This window comes from Protopterus annectens, chromosome 8.part0 (genome assembly GCF_019279795.1).
Source record: "Protopterus annectens isolate FY-2018-M chromosome 8.part0, PAN1.0, whole genome shotgun sequence".
NCBI lineage: Eukaryota > Metazoa > Chordata > Ceratodontiformes > Protopteridae > Protopterus > Protopterus annectens.
Window position 1 is genome coordinate 494117228 of NC_056741.1, and position 26588 is coordinate 494143815.

Below are 26588 nucleotides of genomic sequence, written 5' to 3' on the forward strand. Positions count from 1 at the left end.
GGATATCAGTAGTAAGACACATAAAGGTATATGGCTGTACATTTTCATACATTTCACCATGGGAACAGTGATGGGCTAGCGCTTACTGTCTTGCAGACAGTTCTGTTTGTCAGTGTGATAGTGATGCTTTACGTTAAGCATTGTCATGTAACAGATACATTTTCATTGTGACAACTTAATTCTTTTCCCCCTAGGGGTTGAGAACAGAGTGTAATTGGAGGCTGCTGAACTACATCTACATTAATTAGTGTTGATTGATTCTTATCTTTCAGTCCATTGTTTCTTTACTGTTGTACTACTTGAAGGCCTTGGCCTGGACAGCAACATATGTTATTCTTTCAGATTACTGTATAAAATGTTTTGCTTGAGAGTTGCATTACTCAGTATGTATTTCAAACACCTAACTGCTATATGAAATGGCATATACAACTGAAATGGTACACAAATAAACACTTCTATGCATGCAAACCTGTGTGTGGTGTCATATCCTTTGACTTCTCTGTGGGTATATGTTTCATACAATAATTGTGTTTTGTATGAGAGAAAAAGGTGGCAACTGTAGGAATGCTGGCTATTCAATGTGCTGTACACCCTCTAAATAGGTATCTTCCTGTACATATCTATACGTAGTAATATATGTATATGTGTATGTATGTGTATGTATATATATATATATATATATATATATATATATATATATATATATATATATATATATATATATATATATATATATATATATATATATATATATATATATATATATATATATATATATATATATATATATAGATATATACATATATGTGAGTGTATATGCATCATTGGAATGTGTACTGCTTCCACATTGTACATTCCCTATGGTAGACAGACTGTTCTGCATGATATCTTATTGATAGCATCCTGACATGGTACAGCTGAGATGGATTACTGTTAACTTCTTGTGGCTATGTTGTATAGGGTCCTGGGTATGAGACTTGCAAGTGTTGGTATTGTGTTGCAAGGCAGACCTGTTCGGCTATGGAGGAGGGGATGATATCAGTAATTACAAGAGGTACTTCATTTGGGCACCCTCACCCCCATTAACGGTGCCTTTGGTCATATATGCATTTGTTTTGTTTATATATATATAAATATATATATATATATATATATATATATATATATATATATATATGTCTTTTTTACGTGTGTGTGTGTGTGTGTGTGTGTGTGTGTGTGTGTGTGTGTGTGTGTGTGTGTTTGTATTTATATATATATATATATATATATATATATATATATATATATATATATATATACATTTCCTCTACTATTGAATGACTGTGCTGGATGCTGGAGGATATGTTTGAGAAAACATCCAATTTATTTATATTTGATGTGGCTTAGTGGTAAATCACTTTAGCTATAGTGTGCAGGGTCCTGAGTTTGAGACTTGCAAGGGCTACTTATTTTGTTGCTGTGCAAAATAGGAGCTGATGGAGACAGAGTGATTGAGGCACTTTAAAGCAGTTGTAAGTGGGTTTGCGTGGGATTGTGCAGAGCTAAGCGACACCTATGTGAGCTTGGCCTTGCTTACTTCCACTTACGGCCGCTTAAAACTGGGCTGATTTCAAATAAAGAAAAGAAAAAAAAGGGAGATAGGAAAGGGTTAAATTGGGGAAAGCAGGTGGACAAACAAGAGGAGAAACAAGTAGGGATGTATGGGTGTAGGAAAGGACTATAGCTCTGCATTTCTTTGGCAGCAACAGCTGCTTTCAGTGTGGGCAATTTAGAATTTGGAGCCTCACAACCTACAGGGAGGTGTGTGAGCATCATACAATATGGATGATTGGTAGGGTTAGATTGTCTGCTGGGTACATGTCTCTGGCCGAAATGCAGAGCTATGTATGGGATGTGTTTTTTTGTGGGACAGATGCCCTTTTTTTTTAAGGTGAGAGTGGGATGTTACGGAAGGATTATTGGTAAGTGTGGTGAGGGAGGTTTGGTAGGAGAGGTTGCATTTGTAGACAGACAAGACAGACAAGACAGCAGACAGGGGAGGTGTATGACACATGGGGAGGTTGACACCTTGACGGGGAGGGTGGTTGGGAATCTGAGGCTCATGAGCCCTCAAGATGGTAGTAGTGGCACTGATGTCCCCACCCGATGGCAGTAAGTACTACTACTTCACAGCCCTGAAGGTGGCTGTGCTGGGGGCTGAGCTGGATGGGCCGCCTGCCACTCTAGCTGCGACAGCCTACCCTCCAACCTGGTGCAGGCGGTCTTCCAGCTCTGTCTGGAGGATACTGCGCACCATGCCGCAGACCTTGTCCCGAGTAACACCATCCTCACCACTCCCACTTGCAGGGGGGGTGAGCCCCATCCCCTGCAGCAGTTCCACCCGAGGGTGGTGCAGGACCAGCAGATGAGGGAGGGCCGGGTTGGGTCCCAGACATGCTGGGACCTGGTGCCTCGGCCAGGTGGGATGGGAGAGGCGGATCCACTGGGATTTGCCTTCCCATATGTGCTATGGTGTGGAAATTAACAATGAATATTGGTTAGTTATGCACAACACATTACAACATTAGTTAAAATAGCATGCATGGATTATCTCATTAACCCAAAACAATGCAATTATAACAGTGCTATAGCAAACAAAACCCATGCATATATGGAATGGCATTCAGAGTTGCAACAGCATGCCAGCTAGTGGTATGTCAGGCAGGCAATAAGATGATTATTCAGCAGTGGATATTAGTATGCACACGGTTTAAACAATGATAAACCAAATGGAACAACGGTCCCAACAGTAGAGGTTTGTTTAGGAACATACCCATGTTGGTTTCAGTGTGATGGTTGGATCAGTTGAGTGGTGGGGGAAGGGAACAGATTCAATTGACAACTGCTATTAAGTATATATGTCAGTACACTACTATTCACCACTCTACATTCTGACCACATTTACACTCTACCTGGGCCATGGGGCTGCTACAGCACACCAACAGCTGTAGATATCAACAGAGCAATTGTACCCTTATTTTAGTTATACACATCAGACCTGTTTCTTTACTGATTTCTTTACCTGTGGGCCTGTCCAGAAGAACTGTGTGCACATTACATTGCTGTTTCTACACATATTTCAGATTCACATTTTAGTTGCAGGCCCTGGAGTGCGTGTTGTGTCTTTCAAATACATCTACTGGGACATTCTCTGTGTGCAGGTTTCTTGTCAACTGGGGAAAATATCCGTGACAGCTTGACACTTGAGGGGCTTGTCTGGGTCAGACTGCAGAGCGTGGATGTCTAGTTTGCATCTATTTGTAGGACTGGGGCTGGTCAACACAGAAATTTTACACCTTTCATAGTTATACACATCATACTAGTATTTTTATTCAGATTGCTTTACCTGTGTGGCCTGTGTGGAAAATGCATGTGTTGCAGTACATTATTTTTTCTATTCAGATTGCAGTTTAAAACTGTAGAACCAGACAGACTGAGATGTCAGTGGCAGTCCCTGGATTTGAACCATGCTGTGTGTGCAAACTTTAACTACAGGCCTAGTAGTTATCAGACTGAGCTACTGGTGAAGTGTTGCATTTGGCTTGTGACATTTCTACCTAGTACATATTTTTGTGCACAGTACTTTTATTATCACATGTTGCATTATTTGTTTCCATTTTCTGTACAGTTTATGCATACACAACAAATATTGGTGTCACTGTTTGTGAAACATGTGCAGATTAGCTGGATTGCACATTTGACTGTTTTACAGCTACATACTGCAATTTAGATTCCTGAGTACACAGTATAGCTTTTAGGTCTGCACTTGTTAGCCTTATACATTTCTCAGTACATTCACAGCTACATACGGCTGAAATGGAAAGGTTAACACAGGGCAATGCTGGCAGACAAACAAGTAAAACACATTCTGATGGAATATGTACTGTTGCTTTTTTCCAGTTATTTGACATGCCCATTCTAAAGTATGCAGACAAGCAGTGCTAAATCAGTTCACCTCAGTTAATGCATTCTGCAGGACATACACATTTCTATTTATCATGTACTAGTGAGATGACACACACCAGTGTTTGGGATCACCTTTATTAGTTTTGACATACATATCTGTGTACAACTCAAAACTCCACAATTACTATTCCTGCATGATCTGCACAGGGAATGCTTTTCATTTCTGTTACAGTAGCCCTGACATGGCACACTCATACATATTCTAATATTCCTCTCCTGCATATTGTATCTTGTTTGCTACTAATATCTGTCTTACACAGCAGCTGGGAATACTCCATTGTAACACTGGCAGCCTGACACAGGCATTTATTCCTGACTTTTACAGCACAATTATGTATACAAGCAATACTACCATTACTATAATTTTGATTTTTTTCTGCTAATAGTAGGGGGTATTCTACACTCACCATACTGCCGACACAGCCGAGCCAGTCGCTGTGCATGAACCTGGGACCTCTCCACAGCAGCTGTATGGGGAGACATCACACATTAATCACACCTGCACAGTCACAAGTTGAACTTTTTCCATACTTAGAGATAAATAAGACTGCATACTTACAGACAGGAGGGATATCCTGTGCTCAGGGTTCTTGGATCCACTGGTCCAAGAGTGCACCCCTCCTCCACTTCAGGTCATTATGGTGATGATGTACCTGCTCACCAGTCCAGGGTATGCCAGTGGCACTGGTGAGATCATGTGAAGCTGGTCCCAGGCCTCCACTTTGTACTGTGAGCCCTGGTACTGACTGGCCCCACAGCAGCCTGCCATCATGGTTTTTAACTAGAAGCTCAACCATCACCCTGGACTCCTGGATGCCCCAATTTTGTGCTCAGAAGCACACACCTTCTTCAACACCAGCAATTTCGGTCCTGCTGTGTTCAATCCCAAATGGTTATGGCTATATTCCCACCTGTGCAGTTTAAATAGGACTGTTTTCCTGCACTTTTTCTTGATTGGCCAGTTTTAATATGCTGCACTATGCTTAGCTCCATGCAAATCTGCATAGCAATGCTTACACCATCTAAGCAGAGCTGAATGCAGGTAAGCAATGCTTACACTGGCAAAACATTGCTTAAATCTATTTTTTTTTCATTAAAGTTACAAATTGTTTTTTACATTTATATTTTGCATAATTCTACCCCTACTGTGCTATACGTGAGACATATGATTGACATCTATCATTCAAATTCCAGTGAGTAAATCCTTCCTAATGGTTACAACATACTAAGACTAGACCGACTAAACAAGAAAGGAGGTGGTATAGCTATAATATTTAAACAGCATCTAAACATCCAGATTCTAAACTCATCAGCTCCCCAAATTGCCAATGAAGAAATAATATATATCAACCTGAAAATAAACCAAAATAAAACCATCAACATAATAGGATGCTACTTCCCACCTGGCCAAAATATCCCTCCACTAGAAAACCTCCTCAGCTGGACTACCCACCATCTCTCTCAAGAGACCATAATTTTAGGTGACTTCAATATTCATTGGCAATCCTGTAGCGGCAATCATCCAACCCAGCATCTAAACCTTCATGGCTTCACCCAACTAGTCCAGTCACCAACCAGAATATATAAAAACTCCAACAAGCACACTACCCTGGATTGGATACTAGTCAGCAAGATTCCCCAGTCCTATATAGCAGGCTGACTATCAGATAGCCTCAGTGATCATTCCCCAACATTCCTACTCAAAAAACACCTATACCAAGTTAAACCTGTCATCTACCATCAAATACATAAAAAAACTACACTTTAACCCAATCACATTCATCTTATCCCTCAAAGAATGTAACTGGCACCCTCTAAATTACCTCAGCCTAGATGACGCAGTCCAATTTTTCAATAATATCTTCCTAAGCATCCTAAATAACCATGCCCCCATAAGACTTACCAGAGCCAAAGCCCAACCCTCCCCATGGCTATAGAAAACCACTCGGTCAGAAATGAAAAACCAAGATAAAGCCTGGGAACCCTGGTGCAAAACCAAAACCCACTCAGCTAGACAGAAATTCCTAGAACTATGCAATGGAGTCAAAAAGCTAATAAAGGAGGACAAAATCCAATACTACCGGTCTGCCCTCAACTCCTCCAACCACAACCCCAAACAATTCTGGACCTCCACAAACTCCATCCTCCATCCAGGTAAAATCAATACCCCTACACCTAACATTCCTCACTCCTCAGAAAATATTGCTACCTCATTCAACACACACTTCACACAAACCATACTATCACTAGCTAGACAACACAACCCCCCTCCCCTACACCCCACATCCTCACCCAGTAATCTCCCCACACTCTTCTCATTTTCCCCCATTCCTACCTCCAACATAAAAAAACTCTTAATTAAACTTAAACCCACAAAATTAGCAGTAGACAACCTCCCAATTGAATTCCTACAAATTGCAGCTGATGCCCTAACCTACCCAGTATCCATCTTGATTAACCGATCTCTGTCAGAATGCTACATCTCTACACTATGGAAAATATCACACATCATTCCCCTTCATAAAGGCGGCCCCTCCACAGAACTAACTAACTACCGCCCCATAGCAATTCTATTTCCACTCTCCAAAATACTAGAGAGACGCATTCACTCTCAAATCTCAGACTACCTCCTTACTAACAACCTCCTTTCTAATACTCAACATGGTTTCCGACCAAACCATAGCAGCACCACTGCCTTACTCTCTTTTACTAACACTATCCTTCACCATAAAAACAATGGCCATCTCTCCTCTGCTACTTTCCTAGACCTATCTAAAGCATTTGACATGGTCCCACACAAACAACTCTGCTCTGTACTCAATAACCTATCCTTTTCTCAATCGGTCACCAACTGGTTTCAAAGTTACCTGTCTGACCGCCAGCAATCTGTTGTATGGCAAAATGACATATCTCCCCAACAACCTGTCTCTATTGGTGTTCCCCAAGGATCCATCCTTGGACCCCTACTCTTCTCTATTTTCACCAATAATCTATCCTCTGCCACCAAACATGGCACACTCATACAATATGTAGATGACTCAACCATCATCTGCTCAGCCCAGTCCCTATCCGAACTGCAAAAGGTCACACAGGATGCCTTTTCCTCTGTTGAAACTTGGCTATCTGATGCCCAGTTAATACTCAACCCAAACAAAACTAAACTCCTCATTTTCGAACCCACCAAACATACTCAAAACAACTCTCACTTTAACATCACAGCAGAAGACAACACCACTATCCACCCAACGGATCACTCCAAATTGCTAGGAGTTGAAATAGACATCAGTCTCATATTTGACATTCAAATATCCATGACCATAAACAAAGTCCACCAAAACCTAAGAGCCTTATACAGAAATAAGCAACTCCTCACCAAAGCAGCTAGGATTTCAGTTGCAAATTTGCACCTTATCTCCACCCTACTTTATGCCTCTCCAATATATACCAACCTAAAGCAATGCAATCTAAATAAACTCTAGACCTGCCATAACAAAATCGCCAAATTCACCACCGGGGCATCCTACCACAGTCACCACTGTCTCTAACTTACTGAACTAGGCTGGCTAGAATTCCCTCACCTCCTTCAATGGTATCAACTCGCACTCACCCACAAACTGGTTAACCATCCTCTAAAGGTCCCATCCCTCCAGTATCTACTCCAACCCTATCTCACCACCAGATAACTACGATCCAGCAACAAAAATCAATTACAGGTTACTAGAGCCAATAACACTGCTGGAGAAGCACTATTCTCCAGCGCTATAACCAAATTATGAAACACCCCCCCCCCCAACAATAACCTCTCTACCATCATGCACCCACTTCAAAGCTTTACTTAAAGCACACCTAAAAACATGATGGCTATGCCCTTGTAACTCTTCCCTCTAACTTCTCCCACTCCATCTACCCTCTACCTCTCTTCCACCCCACAAACTACCTTTGATTACAGCAAGCTCTGATACTTCCATGCCTATCTACTTATTATATGGCAGTAACTTCTTATTGTAACAATTGTTAATATCTGCTATGACTTCGTGGATAGAACAGATGCTAGTTATCTACTGAATGTACTATGTTCTTCATCTGTAACTATGTTTGTAATATTTTAATTTCTAGGATTCTTCATCTGTAACTATGTCTGTAATATTTTAATTTGTGGAGCTTTTCTCCCCGGGCATCCACTGAAAATGGACCTGCGTCCAGTCGGACATTCCCGGTCAACAAATGTAAATAAATAAATAAATAAATAGTTTGTCAGAGGTGGGATTTGAACTGAGCATGTTCTATATGCTATACCATGGCAGTACCACTACACTACAGCAGCTTGATGACATTTTCTATCACAGTAGCACTTGTCTATCATTTTCAGGATTTCAGCCAAGCTAAGCATAGCGGCATGCCGTGCAAACAAGCTAAGTGGTGCTTAAACTTCAGATTTACATCCTGAAAAAAATATATTATTCCATTTTTTTTATTTTTTACTCCTTTCCTCTTGCCCTACTGCTTCCATGCATGTAAGGCAAGAGTGCATACATTTGCGGGTGCGCACTTGAAGGCTGCTGCCTTCTATGGGTGTTTGAGGGTTTTTTTTTATTTTCAGTGTCCGCGGACACTGAAATGTTAGCTAGTTACATTTCAGTGTCTGTGGACACTCGTTTACTATATAATATTAGAGTTCCTGGTTCATGTCCATTTAGTTTAGATGGCAGCACGCCTTCATGCATATGCAAGGGGCGCTGCTATCCTAAATGGACACGAACCACTCCGTGCAAGAATAGTCTTATTCTTGCAAGGAGCTTCGTGAATCCAGGGATATGTCTAGTTTGGTATAATTATTTAAATTGTAATTTTTTTTTGTTTTGTATTATTTTTAAATACTGTAAAATTATTGTTCTTAAAATGTTTTGTAATACTTTGGAGCTTTTCTCCCCAGGCCTCCACTGAAAATGGGCTCATACCCAGTTGCACTTTTCTGGGAATCAGATGTCAGTAAATTAATAAAATTCTAAACCTTTTAGAGAGTTGTAGGCATTTGTTTAAAGTAATGTTAAAGAAAACATAAGTCCTTTCTATTTACTTATTTATTGACTTTTTCGTTTTATTTTTATCAGCTGTCTACTGTGTCAATCATATTCCTCTATGCCTCTGATAAGGTAAGTTTACTGTAATGATGTGGGCATTTTGAACGTGTAATTTTCAATGGTTATGTGCAATTTCATTATATGTATATGGTTTTGCATTTTTACCATTATTTGATTATTTTTTTACAACTGTAGGAGCTTTATTTGCAGCCCACAGCTAAACTGTATGCTGGGAGCTGCGTGTGAACTTTAGGTCACATGGAAGACAGGCTGTGGGCTGCAAGTGTTAGCACTTTTGTAGAAGATTAGAAGATTTTGTAGGGATATGTTGTGACCTGTCATAAAAGTAGAGGCACTTTCAAAATGATACACCACAAAGAAAAGAAAGCCACTCAGTACAAATTCAAGTCATCTAGCCAAGTAATTAATGGGAAAATTAATTACAATGGATAGAGAGCTGCTGTAAGATTATTTCAGTCCTAAAAAAGAATAGGTTATATTTTAGAATGTATTAGTCTGTCTTAGCATAAAATCTTTGTAAGGAGCATACTTCAGTTCAACATTATATGCATGTGTGTGTGTGTGTATATATATATATATATATATATATATATATATATATATATATATATATATATACACAATCATGAATAAGGTAAGTTTACCCAAGCAAAATAAGGTCTTATGCTGTAATTAAATGCACAGTAATTTTAATTGAATTTTATACTGCTGGGAATTAATCTGTGATGATAGTTCTCTCTGTATAATTTCTAGCATCTTCTTCAAGGTCTTCCTTCATCGTGGTTGATCTCTCTCTCTCTCTCTCTCTCTCTCTCTCTCTCCGTGATGTCACATCTCATGGAGCCTTAACTTCAAAGCCCATAAGGCAAGCAACCACGCAACTGAATACTTTAGTCGTAGAAGACTCCATTGTGAGACACAAAAATGCCCCACTCACAAGAAAAGTAAAGAGAAAGTCACAGTCTGTTGTCTATCAAATGCCAAGATCCTCCAGACCAAGCTTGCACTCTGGTCATTGTACCACAAATACTAGTATAATTCAGTCATAGTCCATGTAGGTGTAAATGACCTGAGATGTACCTCCGTGGATTAAATGAAGAGAGGCATTATGGAGCTCTCACACTATATGTCCCAGGCTAGATTGAGCCTAGCATTGAGCAGCATTCTACCTTCATCAAAGATGATGCCATAGTATGAACAGAAGATGATTGACTTTAATAATTGACTTAGCTTGTGGTGTCATTCCAAGGGGGTGCAATATTTGTTAACAGGAGGATATGATTGGCAGACCACATTGTTTTTCCAAGGATTGTTTGCACCTGGCCCCTCTAAGCTTTCATATATTGGCTAAAACCCTGTCCTTCCCCCATGGTGCCTTTTAGATACTGCCAAACTGACAAATCATCTGACATGGCAAAACCAACCCAAGGGAATCTAAAGGTGTCACTCTGCTCAATGCCAGGAGTTTAAACAGGAAATTCTACTCTCTCCAAATTCTCCTCACCATGGAGAATGCAAACATGTGTGCAGTAACTTAGAGATGGTTTAAAGCCACATAGAGCACATTAGCAGTGCAAGGATATAATACTTTGCACACATTTAGGCCAACTACTGCACCAGCAGGGAGAAAAGGTCATCAACAACAAGCTTAACGTGAGGCTCGTTAAACATGATGATGTGCTTGTGCTTCTCCACATTGAAAATTACTATAGGCAAACTCCCATGACACATCATTGTGAGCTATATATCTTCCTCTATGACCCAGGAAATGCATAACTCATTCTTAGACTTACCAGATACTCACCATTCAACCCAATACCATATCATATTAATGGGTGACCTTAACTACCCCACTACAGACTGGGAATCATAAACAACCCCAAACTTGCAGGACCAGAGGTTCCGAGTCTTTGTAAACACAAACACCCTGAACCTGACAGGCCACATGGCCACCAGGGAGCTCCCTATTCAAATGTTAGCACTCAAAATGCTGAATGCCTACGAGAAGAGAAAAGGATTGAAAATGTAGAAGAGCAAATCCCAAAAATCAGTCTTCTCCTTTAAACTTCTTTTTTGCAGGGGGACAAGCCTCCATGCACCCCCACACAATGTGGGGGGCAAATGCACTACACCCCACAAACATATATATATTAACTTCAAGATCGCCATACCTTGGAGAAAATGGAATATTCTGAGAAATGGTTGTCTGAGACTTTAAAAGTAAGGCCATTGTTTTGGCCATTCAATTCCCAGTTTCTAGACTGGCATGAGTAGGTCCCAACATTTCAAATGGTTTCCCCACTAGGGATTCTAAAATACTGGACAGGGTCCTCATAAACATGTGAGAATGCTTCGCTCCATCCCACCCCCACCCTCAGTATAATGCCCTTCATGGTAAGGTCAGACCATGCAGCTGTCTTCTTTGAAATGAAAATAAAACCCCTTACCCAAGCTAACTGAATAGCATTTAGGAACTATTCTAAGGCAGACTTCCAATTAAGTGACAACTTGGTAACATCTCAAGCCCCCGCAATTCCTGAGAACTCAGCTACTTATGTAGAATTGTTCACAGATACCTGTACAATCATGTTAATAGATGCATGCAGACAGCTATGCCTACTAGGAATAAGTTCAGAACAAACTCAAAAAACAAGCACCCTGATGGAATCCCAACATCAATAGGCTGTACAACAAAAGGAAAAAAATCATAGCAAAAGTTAGGAAATACAATTGCCCATTAAGACAAAAAATCTCTCATTAAGCTAAACAAATAAATCAGAAGGCCAATTCTGAGGTAAAAATAGCCTTGCAGGCCAAGGAAACCATAAGGCTTTCTTTAGCTACATCCATAACCTCAAAGGCTATAGACAACAATGCAAAACTAATTTTAAATGGAGCCACCTACATGAGCCATAAGATACAGCAATTCTACTGGCTAATGAATTCAGCTCCAATTTTACCCCATGTTACCTTCTGGTCACCCCTCAGGAAATACCATCAAACTTAACCCTCCCCCGGACCATCACTAAAGAACAGGTCCTAAATGTACTTTCCAAGGCCAAGAACACTGCATCGAAGGGCACCAATAATATCCCAGGATGCCTCCTAAATAGCATAAGACATGATATATCAGGACCACCAGAGTCACTATTTAACCATAGCTTCCAGTCAGGTTTATTGTCTCACAAATGGAGAACTGTAGCACTCTTCTCACTGCATATGGGTGTGCCTTCTATAGATCCCATAAACTACAGACCCATATGTCTGACTAGTCTCATATACAAAAAACATGGAAAGAAATATAATGGAAACAATTAATAATGACATAGAAACCTTCAGAAACTGTATCCAATCCAGTTCGTTTTTATCCAGGACATCATGCCTACTCAGCCTGGCGGGCTTATTCAAGAGGTCATCAAGGCAATGGAGAAGGGCAAAATGGTGCATATTACCTACCTTGACCTGACCAAGAGAAATGATACAATACCCCACTTGGGTATTGTAAAAAACTTAATGAATTAGGCATAAACCCCTGTGTTACATGCTGGATAGCCAGCTGGCTATCAGATAGAACCTAGGAAGTTATGATAGTGGAGTCCACCTCCACAAAGCAGTCAGTCACTAGCAGAGTCCCCCAGGACTTTGTGCTGGGTCCATTCTTTTTTGGCATTTACTTCTCAGAAGTCAAGGCCAAATTCAAGGACCTTTAGCTAACCAAGTTTGCAGATAATTGCAAACTGAGATCAATCATAGAATCCCCCAAGACATTGATATCCTACAGGAAGAGCTAACATAGAGAAATAGTTGGTACCAGAACCACAATTTAAAGCTAAATGCCACAAAATGCATAATAGTACCCTATAGAAAGTCAGCTACCCCAAAAAACTACCTCATTGATAATCCACCCCTAAGAGTAGACCTAGTAGTCAGGGATTTGAGGACATATGTAGATAGTAAGTTGGGTTTCAACCAACATATGTCTAAAGTAGTACAGAAATTATCTTATGTTGCTCAGCTTATAAGCAAGGGTATGGCATCTAGGTCCAAGGAAGGGTTCCCTGTTGAAATGTTGGCACTCAAAATGCTGTGTGACGGCAAGTCAAAATAAAGACTTAAAACAAAGGAGAAGAGCAAACTTTGAAAATTGTTCTTCTCCTTTAAACTTTTTTTTGCAGGAGGGGGAAAGCTCCTCCAGAATTTATATGCAAGATGTGTATATATATATATATATATATATATATATATATATATATATATATATATATATATATACAATCTATCTTCTCTCCCCCTTGCCCTCCCTCATCATCACTCTTGGAGTCCTCTTTTCACAATTTTTCATTTCACAATCTAAAATCCTACTTCCCGCTCCTTCCACAAACTACATGCATACAATATTCTGCTGATTCAACTGGTATGTGCATCATCCCATCCCTCAGCTGCTGACACTTAACACAACACTGCTCTTTTGAAGTGTGGAAAAATTCCATCAACGTCACTCTCTCCTCCCCCTAAAAAAAAAAAATTACTTCTATTTTTTCTCCCACACAGAAATCCCCTCTATTATATATATATAGAACTAATATATATATATATACCACAGCTAAATTTGCCAGCAGTACCCTTTCGTCCTCACCCACGCCCACCTTGCGGGGCTGTCTTTCCGTTAGCTGGGGGAACAAAAAACCAACTAAGCACAACAACAACTTTTTTTTATTCAAAAGATTTTACATCATCCTTCAAACTCCCATACTATGCCTAACTAGTAAATTCTTAAAAAGCCTTCTACCACCAAGATCACTAAAAAAACAAAGTAGCCACTACCCCCTTTAACAACAAAGCTGGGGGCTATTCTCGTCGCAGTTTTGGCAATTCTGGAACAATAATCAGCTGAAAAGCCCTGCTCTCAACCCCTGCTATACCCCTTTTCTGATCTTTTTTAACTCTAACTCTCAAACTCTCAAAACTTTTTTTCTTTTCCTCTACCTCCTCTACCTCTTTATATTTAAGTTTAAATACTTCTTGCTTTCTTTTTTTCTCCCAGTCCCCCTATATTTTGTTTTTTTTTTGCTGCTGACTGAGAAGAACTTTTTTTTTCGTTTGGCTGTTAAAAAAAAAATTATTACTTGTACTATTTTGTATAAATGTTTCTTTGTTTGTTTCTGTCCTTTGTATTGTCTGTTTTTTTTCTCGGGGCCTCTACTGAAAATGGACATATATATAGATATATATATATATATATATATATATATATATATATATATATATGTCAACTCTGAGATCACCATACTTCAGAGAAAAGGGAACATTCCAAGAAATGGCATCTCAGACTTAGTTTATGCAAGTCTGATCTTTCTGCCATTCCGTCTTGCTCTAATGGGTCCCAACATTTCAAAAGACTACCCCCCGAGGAAGTCATTATTCCATTGTATTTAGCCCTCATCAGACCCATCACTGACTACAATGCCCTCTTCAGTGTATTCCTGACCAGGGACATACAACAACTGGAATGGCCACAGGGGGTCCTCACAAAAAGAATATAGGGCATTACCAACATGTACTATGTGAATTATCTCAAAGCCCTGTCCCAATACTCTGTCTTCTACAGACTGATGAGGGGACAAACTATTTCTGGCATACAAGGCATCCCTGGATCCCTCTCTGATGGACCTCTTGCATATCTGCAAAACACACAACATCATAACTCCCCAGTACAGGTACTTAAACCTTATTTGTGACATAAATAGGACATGTGGGATGGACAGTTATGTGTCTCAACGAATACCCCTTCTCTGGAACAGTCTTCACATCCACATAAAGCAGAATTCTTTTGTGGCCCTATTCAGGTGTAACCTGGACCAGTGGATGTCATATCAGAAATTTACCCCGGTCTGTCACCTATGACTCTAATGGACAGTGGCAGCCTATTAATGCTTGACCACCCATGGCCAGCCTGCACACACCCCTTAAAATAACCTCTAGAGCATCAAAACTTGTTGGATTTATTTGGGCTTTATGGCTAGGCTTAAAAAGGTCCTTGTGGTCATTAGCCTACTATTCACCTACAAAGCTATTAGAGAGCCAACTACCCACTTGATGATTGAGTATTCACTTTCAATCACAGTTTTTTCCAGTGGAAACAGATTAGAGGCTTTTCCTCCATTAAACGTTTGTGAGAGAACTGTCCCTAAACTCACATTTAACGCATCTGCATAGATTAGAAATGCTTTACTAAAGTCAGGAGATGCTTCCATAGGGTCTGAGCATAATGATTCTTTTTACTGCCTAAAACAGTGCCAGGTTTGAGGGGCATTGTCTGCTTCATCAAGTTTGTGAGGGAGCATGCTTTCATTGCAAAATGAGGCATGAACTTCGACAATACCCCACTAACCCAGAAATGTCCTCATTTGCTCCCATGTTTTTTAGTTTCTCAAGTAAGCCATATTCTTACTGCTTCTACCTTTTTATTCTGGGTTTAAAAATTTCTCTTAGCATGATACACCCAAAGTATTTAAATTCTGTCATCCCAACATTGCTCCTGGGCGCATTCACAGGTCATCCTGTTCGCTTCAGGGTGTCTATCCAAACCTGTACCTTTTCTAGCCAGGAGTCATAGTCCTCAGAGTGTATAATAACATCATCTAGGTAAGCTGCAGCAAATTTGGTGGTGGCTTCATGACTCTCTCCATTTAATCTTCGAAGGTTGCTGCAGCACCATGTAGCCCAAAAGGATAAAACTACACCATAATAATCCTTATGTTGTTAAAAAGGTTGTCTTTTTGTTTAGTTTCAGCTGTTAAAAGGGATTTGCCATTAGCCTTTCGTAAAGTCAATTGCAAAGAATCATGCCTTCCCAATCTTGTTGAATACTGCATTGTTGCATTTTTTCTATAATATTTGTATTTATGTAACTTTAACTGACACACGACTCATTTCATGTCTGAAAGAGTTTTTGGGCCAGTTGTCTTCCCTGGTTAACAAAATAAAATTAATTATTCAATCAATCAATCAAACAACGCTAGACATAGTTAACTTTCAAATTTAGAAATGCTGTTCATTTTCCTAAAATCATTAGAACCTGATTGCTTCATCATGTTTTGAGACGAACACTATGCTGCTCCATCTCTCACTTTTGAAATCATCAATTACTCTATATGAAACAATTTTCTTACATCTTCTTATACCGCCTTTCTTTGTGACTGGTATTTGGTGGGTTTTAAGTCAACATTCACTCCTGGACTAGTCTCAGTATGGTGTTTCTTTGTGACTGGTATTTGGTAGGTTTTAAGTTAACCTTCACTCCTGGACTAATCTCAGCTTGGTGTTTCTTTGTGACTGGTATTTGGTGGGTTTTAAGTTAACCTTCAATCCTGGACTAATCTCAGCTTGGTGTTTCTTTGTGACTGGTATTTGGTGGTGTGACTGGTATTTGGTGGGTTTTAAGTTAACCTTCAATCCTGGACTAATCTCAGCTTGGTGTTTCTTTGTGACTGGTATTTGGTGGGTTTTACATTAACTTTACTTCTGGACTAATCTCAGCTTGGTGTTTCTTTGTGACTGGTATTTGGTGGGTTTTAAGTTAACTTTCTCTCCTGGACTAATCTCAGCTTGGTGTTTCTTTGTGACTGGTATTTGGTGGGTTTTACATTAACCTTCACTTCGGGACTAATCTCAGCTTGGTGTTTCTTTGTGACTGGTATTTGGTGAGTTTTAAGTTAACCTTCACTCCTGGACTAATCTCAGCTTGGTATTTCTTTGTGACTGGTATTTGATGGGTTTTATGTTAACCTTCACTTCTGGACTAATCTCAGCTTGGTGTTTCTTTGTGACTGGTATTTGGTGGGTTTAATCTCAGCTTGGTGTTTCTTTGTGACTGGTATTTGGTGGGTTTTACATTAACCTTCACTTCTGGAATAGTCTCAATTTGGTTTTAAATCAAATATGTTCTACTAGGCAGTTCTGAAAGTAGGAAAGGGGAGTACAGCAAGCAGAGTGAAAAACACGAACATAACCAATAAAGAAAGTAACGGGAGTGGAAGGGGTATATTTTTGTGGGGCTAGAGACCCTTTTCATTATTGAAAGAGAAGGGTAGAGGGAAGGTGCTAATGGAAAGAAGCCTTCTGAACACAAAGGCTTTTTGCAGCGAGCAGATTTATTCTTGAGCAGTTTGCAGTAGCATCTTGAGAAACACAAATTGGTGAATCCTGTATACGGACAGTTATAATTACTTTTGTAGACAAAAATACAAGAATTAGCAAAACTGCTACTTGTCTGGGATAATTTAGAATACTCTCCAATACTTTTCTAATTCTTTATCTCTTCTTTTAACATGACTATTTATTACACATCCCCATCTATGATGAATACAAACTATTGATTTCATAACCAGTTGTTACAAATTGCCCATCTATGATGACTATAAACTATTTCTTGCAAACCATGTCTCCCATATTCAAGATCTTTTACAAACCTGCAAACTTTCTCATCTCCTAGTTGTATGCTTTCTTTTTTAGCAGTGCTATGTCCCACTTTTGTATCATAGGTTCATAGGTTAGTACTAGGCTAACTGCCCTTGCGAGCCATTGTAAGCCTAGCCAATTATCCCTTGTGAGACTCAAACCCTGCACTTTGTGTTTGTAAGGCAAACACCTTAACCATTAGGCCACCCTCCCAACCCCTATGATTAGTTCTGCCTGACAATGGTTCTAGAGAGCAGAAAATAGCTATATTCTCCTATCTTATTGTACAAGAGGTATAAATGTCTGATCTAATTCTGTCCAAGAAACCTAACTTAATATTCTGCCTATGAAATCCCTCTTACAGTTTTCCCTTAAATTAATTAATTGAATACTAAATGGAATTTCCTTTTATTAAGGAAAAAGTATACAGGAGACCTGATTCAAAGATCTGCCAGATATCCAGTAGAGTCCTTCCATTACCATAAATGAGTTGGACAGCATTTCCTTCATCTGGTCATTCTTAGCCTCAGACCAACACAGGCAGAGGTTATGGGAAAAAATACTAAATCACAAATGAATGGAGTATGACTATGATTTCTACCTCAGTTCTCAAACTATCATAACCCTTGTACAGCTCTGTTAAGAGAAAGGCCATCTGGACATGCATAATCAGGTAAGTCCACTTTGGCATTTGTATATCTGGTTTATTTTCCTGCTTTTTCTGACTTGAGCTATCACTCACTCACTCCGTATAACTTAGCATGTTATGAGCTCATTGAAAAATTACATATCATTCTCTCTCTAATCTCCTAGCATGTTGTAGGCTAAAGAAATTGCACCTCTACAGCCTAACATGCTGTAGACTCATGAAGATTATATTTTCATATCCCAATATGTTATAGGCTCATGAAAATTATATTTCAAAATAATAATTGCTTCATCAAAACCTAATATTGACTGTTCTTGATATTAAATTTTTATACATGGAGCATAGCAATATCAAAATTATAAATGTTATAAAAAAAGCATAAACATTTCAAAAGTTCCCCCTTCCCCAACCCAAAAACATAATGGTCAGGCATGTCCATTGTGAGTTATCAGTCTCTTTTATATGTGAAAAGTCTGAAACTTACTGAATAATGCTTAAATGATCTCTAGTCTTATTTTTATTATCTGGAATGAACGTGCAGTATTTGTGGCAAACCAACTTACCTGTTCTCCCTTTTACAGTCTAGGATGAAACTGAATTCTATCCTATTCTGCAAAGGGGAGGGATTACACTAGGAAGAAGACAGGGTGGGCTGATGGCATGACTGACTGCCAAGCTGGCCCACAGGGTAATATACCCAAGCATCACACACATAAGTGGACAATGTCATGGGCCAGATGCTCTCTTGGGGGACCTATTGTGAGGCCTGCAAGTTTAGCAAATCCCCAGTTCACTCCAGAAGGCACTCCATATTATAGATACTGGCATCCAGCAGACTGCACATATCCACAGTCACCAGTCTCTGAACCTGCTGCAGGGTTGCCACATGTGACACCACCTGTCTGCCCTCATAACTGGGTAACTCAGAAGGCACCACACACACACACACACACACACACACACACACACACACACACACACACACACACACACACACACACACATGCACACACACTCTGAGAAGTAAAATCAAAAGGCACCAGTGACCCAGCACCAGCTGCAGCTACTGGCAAAGGCTGAGGAAAATGTTGCCATGTCTTATCCTATACCTCAGCTGGACTGCACATGTGAGTTACGGTGGGAGGAAAACAAGAAATGCAAATTATCAGAAGAATACTGCAACTGTACACTGGAATGATATCCAACAAATACACACCCTGCTTTCTTGTAAAAACCTTTTTCAGCATCAGGAAATTCTCTTCTGTACATGGAAAACAAATGAAGTACTTGTAAGCCTAGGTGGACAACACTGAAGACTGTAGGAGATACATTTACATAAAAATGCTTACAGTACATCTCTAGCTGCATTTCCTTAACCTCTGCATCCCTTTGCTAGAGCAGATTAGAGAGATTCCAATTCAGGCTATTATACTGACACCTATACAGTTTACCTATATCTGCCAGGTCAGACCACTGATTTTTTAAAGGGGCCATCATAATACATCACGAGAGATTACTTGTATTCTCTGCGCAGGAAGAACAGGAAAATTCTGCTCTCTCAAGCACACTTTGCTGGATCCCTATGGCTGTTGGAGTGTGAAGCAATCATGATCACTCATTTGGCTCATTTGAGGAATAATGTAGCAGAGTCATGCACAAGGAAACACATTTCTGACTGTTGTGAACTGTAGTGTTGCACCATTGTAGGTCACTGTACGTTCCCTATAGTTAGGACGGTCAATACTACACATAACTTTATGTCTGCAGGAATGTGCATAGGATCCATATCCCCTTAATTCCAGTCATGGGTGACACACTTCAAAAATGTCCAGTAGTGTATCCCTGTCTACTCGAAGTGATCAGTTATTTGCTGGTCTGTGAGGTGTTAGCATGTGAGTTACTGGCTGTATCTTATTCACTGATGTGAGTAGCCACTGCATTTACCATTCCCAACACTGTCTCTGATGGTGAGTACCAACACATGCTGATGAACTACTGCTGCTCTGCCTAAAATGGTTCCTTAAATCACAGCAGTCAAAAAGGATGAGTGCAGGAGCACAATGCCATAATTTTGCAAGTGTGTGACTCAGTCTATCATCTTGGCCTCCTGCATTTGCATATTCTATGTTGCACACTTGGATGGAATTTCTCATTTACATGTCATTGTGCACTCATTTTCAGGTACTGCATATAACACGTCATTCTGCTTTTTTGCTGTTGGTGTCTTTGAATCACTCAGACCATGTGAATGGCTATTTCCTGTGCTACTTCACACTGAAAATTTAACTATCAGTTTATGAGTCATCCCTCTCCACAAAGGAGGAGTGACCACAGACCGTGGGAAATATCGCCCCATTAGCCTGATGAGCCTGATATGCAAAGCTATGGAACGCATCATCATGGACCTAATAAACAAGGATATAGGGAATCTCCAAACTCTGGATCCCACACAGTTTTGTTTTGTGAAGGGTAGATCATGTCTGCTCAACTTGGTCGACTTCTTTGAGTCAGTCACCAGAGCTGTGGATGAAGTCAAGGTAATTCATACAGCCTACCTTGATCTGGCCAAGGCCTTTGATACCATTCCCCACTCAGTTATCATAGAAAAACTCACTAAGCTAGGCATCAACCCCTATATTATTAGGTGGGTTGCAAACTGGCTCACAGATAGAACCCACAGTGTGAAAGTAGCTGACTCCAAGTCAGACTGCCAACTAGTCACGAGTGGAGTCCCACAATGTTCGGTACTGGGTCCTCTCCTGTTTGGTATCTACTTCTCTTAAGTACAGGCCAACAGGAAGGGACTCTGACTGACAAAGTTTGCAGACAATTGCAAGCTGGGAGCTATTATTAACTCTCCAAGTGATGTTGACATCCTACACAGTGGCCTCACTAAGACCTTAAGCTCAATGCCAAAAAATGTGTCATTATCCCCTTTGGGAAAAACCCAGTTCCCATGAATTACCACATTGATGGCAGTCCACTGAACACAGAAGGTGTTATAAGAAATCTGGGAACACACATTGACAGCAACCTCTCTTTTGATCACCACATTAGCCACTGTAGTCAGAAAGTCCTTCTATGTGGCACATCTCATTACTAAGGGTTTTGTATCCAGGAAGAAAGAGGTCATTGCTTCCCTCTACTCTTCCCTCATTAGGCCAGTCATCAAGTACAATGCCCCATTTGGCATGTACCTCATTATACACCAGCAACAACTGGAGAGGCCGCAAAAGCACCTCACAAAGAGGATCCTAGACCTTATACACTTGTCCTATATGGACAGACTGAAAAAACTCCAACTATTCTCTGTCTCATATCGTCTACTTAGAGTCGATCTCTGCTTGACTTACAAAGCCATGTCTGACCCAGCTCTGTTAGAAATGCTACATCTAAAGAAATTCCAATCTCTCCACACCACACACTCCAGAGACCTCAACCTCATTTCCACAATCAGCTGAACGTACTGGAGGAACAGGTTCATAACCCAGAAACTGCCCATGCTATGGAATAGACTTCCCATACATGTCAAGCAGAGCACCTCACTGACCCTCTTCAAGAGGAATCTTGATGAGTGGATGGGAAATAGAAAATTCACCCTGAGGATAGCTCCAGTGGCTCTACTTGACAGAGGCACTGGGAACTAAGGTTGAATAGCATGATGCCAGGGTAAGCCTATGGCTAGGCTTGTAAAGGCCCCAGGGCCATCAGCCTAGTACACACCTATGAACCTATGAATTCCACCTATTGTCTAAGGAAAATGAATTATACTATTTTATTTGAATGTAGTTATGGTATGAGCTATAGAGCCAAGCATTAACTATTGGTGTGCCTAAAATATGTCATATTGACAATAGTAAGGAGGCCCACCATAATTAGGGGCTTCAAAGTTTGATGTTCTGCAGCTAAAATGGTAGTGTTGCTGCTGGAGAATAGCTCACAGGGGACATTAGGGATATATTTTTGTTCTAATTTTTAGGATTGTTTGAGTAGAGGGTAGCAAAAGGGTTAAAAATTAATGTTTGCTGCTGTGAGTCTGTCAGTTACTTCAAGAAAATGAAATGTACAAGTGACTGAGGAAATATTGAAATAATTTTATGAAAGTAAGTTAATTTGCACAGTTGTGACATGAAAGCATAATTTCTTCATTACTTACAGAAATTAGCAGTTATTACGGTCCAGCCAGTATTCTTTGTTGATCTGTGTCTCAACAGCCACAGCTCCCACCTACTCTTCTCCCCTTCTTGTATTTCCTGCTGCAACTAATATTCAAAGACAGAAAAGCACCACAGGTACAAATGTCAGGCAACAAGACAACCTCATCTGCACTGAAGTAATACCAGGAACACTCACTCTTATTTTATGGGTTACTGCATTTCTGGTATGTGCTAGTTACATGGTCGCATGTTAGCAATACACAGCTACTGGTGATGTTACTGCAGTGCCTTGGATCACTAGGCAAATGAGAGATTTGTAATAAGTTTAGATTTACAGCTGCCATTAGCTCCTGTTATGACATCTGTATTTTTATTTATTTGATTATGTGGCACTAATGCAATACACTGGGAACAGTTGTGTAAAGGCCTTCTATGAGGCTAGTGTCAGCAAGTGAAAAAAATGTCAGCATCATGATTTCTTTTTCTGATGGCATGTGGACTCAGTGATGTAAGAAAATGTGCTTGCTTTTCAGTGGGCTAATCTTGTATACTAAGGCACATCTTTGTAAGTTTCCCTATACTTGCTCAGAGGTGACCTATGCCTGACATACAAGGCCATGTCAAACCCAGATTTGATGAACATGCTTCATCTCAAAAAATCTAGATCCCTCAGAGCCACAAGGGCGGGAGACTTAAACCTCGACACGGTTATTAATAGGACGTGCTGGAGGGATAGATTCATCACCCAAAGACTCCCTATGCTGTGGAACAAAATCCCGGTTTATGTGAGGCAGAGCACCTCGCTGGCCTTGTTCAAGAGGAATCTTGCCCAATGGATGGGAGATCGCAGATACACCCCAGGGGTTACCTCAGTGTCACTGCTCGACAGAGGCACAGCAAAATAATGGGAATAGTTTCTCCAAACTAAAGGGGTGGCGTAAGCCACAAAACTATGGGCTAGGCTTATAAATGCCCTCGGGCAGATAGCCTAGTATGAACCTATGAACCTATGAACCTATGAAAATCCCAAATCCCTAAGTATTTTATTGGCCATTTTGGGTCAGTTCCAAACTCCTTGATCTCTCTCTCTTAAAACCCTGCAGCCGCGTGGTTTTGGTGTCTTTCCAGGCTTGATAGTTGTTGCTGAAGCACCTACCAAGAGGATAAAATGCTGAGAGAAAAAAGGAGCCACTTTTGAGATTTTAAGTATTTTCTTCTGATTTATTTCTTAGAAGAACTGCATTGCCGCCTACTTTTCGGCATTTTCTTGTTTGCAAAAGTTGATATCTGTGTTAGAAACAGTATTTAGAACATACCTAGAGCCTGTTTATTGCATTTTTTGTATTGCACTTAATTTAAAATCGTTTTTCTTAAAATTGCATTTTACCTGCCTCTGACCTAGCACACACGTGTTGGGGTCATTTATTGCACTGTTCTGACTAGTTTGCTACTTGTGTGTCTCTGCTATCCTTAAACAAAAACAAAAACAAAAAATCTTGCTATTTTCCCACTTTCTATAATTTAAAAAAAAGTTCAGTTACAGAGTTGCTGTTCTGAACTGTTTGTAAGTTTCTTGGAGGCCAGTGCTTACTTGGGCTAAAGGGAAGTCTCTGTGTTCACCAGTGGCAGTGGTTAACACTGAGCAGCCTGCCTGTCCCTGTAGGAGTGGTTACTGCCTAGAAACTGTAGTTTTATTGGCCATTTTGGGTCAATTCCAAACTTCTTGATGTCTCTCTCTTAAAACCCTGCAACTCTCTTTTTGCGCGGTCTTGCGCACAGAGCAGCGTCGGGCAGCGCCGGTTAGCTGGGGTATGCTATACCTGGCTTCACAATGTCTGCACTGCAAATTTTCCCTTAGAACTAGGCAAGCCTCAACTCAAGTACTTCAGATCAACTGCTCTTATTGCAGCATTTGCATAACCCAAATCAGCACTTGTCCAAATCTCCTAGACAATACTATTAATTTCCAAATCTTCTAGACAGCACTATTATAATACAGCATAAGACCCTTGATTGTCCGCAAGACAAGTGAAAGTTACTTTTCCAAGCATGTCCAGAGGTCAGCTTCAGGTGTACTCCCCAGTTCATCTGGTGGAATTGGACATCCTGAGGCAATGTCACAACTGCCTCATGTATACAGACAACCCTCTCCTCTTACCTCTAGACACAAACACTTGTGAGAGATGCAAATACACAGCCAGACTGGAGGCTAAGCGCTCTCAACCCATGACTGTAACAGACAGTCAGGAGGAGAAGAGACACACTAGCATCACACCACCAGTCACACATGTATCTACAAAACAAGCACCGGCAAAACATACACATAAATACACAAAAACATATTCGGAGGCACTAGGTACCAATCTGAAAAAGAAACAGTGCCCTCCAAAGCAGACAAGCAAGCAACTTGCACCTCCAAACACAAGCCAGAAAACACATAATTCACCTCAGCAGTGTGCCTCACGATAGCCCCTAAGGCAAAACACCATACCCAACACGCTAGTAATAGGAGACTCTATAGTAAGGCACATAAGGCTGAACAAGGAGAAGGTTACTGTCAGCTGCCTGTCGGGTGCTAGGATCCACCACATAACACAGGCACTTAGGTCACCACAGAACAAGTACAAGTATGACGCTGTCATTGTACATGGTGTGAATGGTCTAAGATGTACCTCCCTGGACTACATGAAAAGAGACATTGAGGAGCTCTCTGATCATGTAGCCCAAGCTGGTATGACCCTGACCTTGAGTAGCATACTACCTTCACCTAGAATGATACCACAATACAAAGACAAAATGATCAATTTCAACAATTGGCTAAGCTTCTGGTGTCATTCTAAGGGGATCCAGTGTCTGTCTGCCTGGGATGATATGATAGACAAGCCTCGCTGTTTCGCCAGAGATGGTTTGCACCTGTCACCCCTAGGCTTTCGAATACTGGCCAAGGCTCTTGCCATCCCCATAGTGCCTTTCTTAGGCAAGGCTCAAAGGACAAACCAACCACCGTAACCAGCACAGGTAACCAAAAACTAAGGGTAATGCTACTCAATGCCAGAAGTCTCAACCTCAAAATGCACACACTCGAGGCACTCCTCAGTATGGAGAAATTTGATGTTTGTGCAGTGACGGAAACCTGGTTCAAGGCTCCAGAGAGCACCCCAGCACTACCAGGTTACAATTCATATCATACCTTCCGGCCTCAGTTACTGGATCGCAGTACAAAGGGCAGAGGTGTATCCATATTCATCAAGGATACCCACATCTCCAGGTTAGTGGTGCAGCATGATGCCCCAGAGATCATCCATGCGCAACTATCAGCAGGCAAAACCACATTTCAAGTTGTAGCCTGTTATAGATCACCCACCATGTCCCAAGATGCTCACTCAGCATTCCTTGAGGCATTCGAAAATATAAAGGTCCTACCCAACACCATAATTTTGGGTGATGTCAACTACCCTGGTATAGAGTTGGTGAACTACCAAAGTTCTAACTCCTATGCCCAGCGGTTCATATAATTCATAAATTCAAATGCCCTTGAACAACTGGTATGTTCTCAGACTAGAGGGGACAACATATTGGATTTAGTCATCACAAATATGGGCACCCATTGTACCGCACCCATCATCACTCCCTCTCTGGTCAGATCAGACCAGAAACTGATAACCCTAGACATCCTCACCCCTCCACCTCCCCCAGTCAAAGAAACCATCATAAAAAACCTTTCCAAAGCAAACTTCAAACTACTTGCGTCAGAAGTGAAAAGCTTCACTATTCCCTTGCAGAAGGATAATGATATCCAGGATGCAGAATCCTACACCAAGGCACTTTATATACATCTTCAGGATTGCATGGACCGTGCTATCCCAAATAAAACCAAGACTCCTTCCTCAAGCAAGAAGAAACCATTCTGGTGGACCCCAGCCATAAGCAAACTATACAATAAAAGGAGGAGACTTATACAAAAAAAGGCCAAATCTCAAGTAGAAAAATCTTCCCTGATCAACTTTAGTAAGAAATTGGGGGCCCTCATCAAGTCAACTAAAGCCAATTTCGAAAAGAAAGTTGCCAAGAATGTCAAGGATAACCATAAGGCCTTCTATGGTTATGTCAAAAACTTAAATGGCAATGCTCAAGTCTGTTCTGAGCTAGTACAAAATGGAACAAAATACACTGACCCCACTGACATTGCCAACATCTTGGCTGACAGGTTCA

At 40.5% G+C, this 26588-nt stretch overlaps 1 protein-coding gene across 1 annotated transcript in view; it reads left to right on the plus strand.

Annotated features, from left to right (window-relative positions):
* Positions 1-26588, plus strand: part of LOC122808900 (cortexin-3-like) — a 139609-nt gene that overhangs the window by 35076 nt on the left and 77945 nt on the right. Inside the window, exon 2 of the mRNA XM_044080017.1 lies at positions 9120-9161. The gene's annotated coding sequence lies outside the window, so the exon portion shown is untranslated. The remainder of the gene's footprint in view (positions 1-9119; positions 9162-26588) is intronic.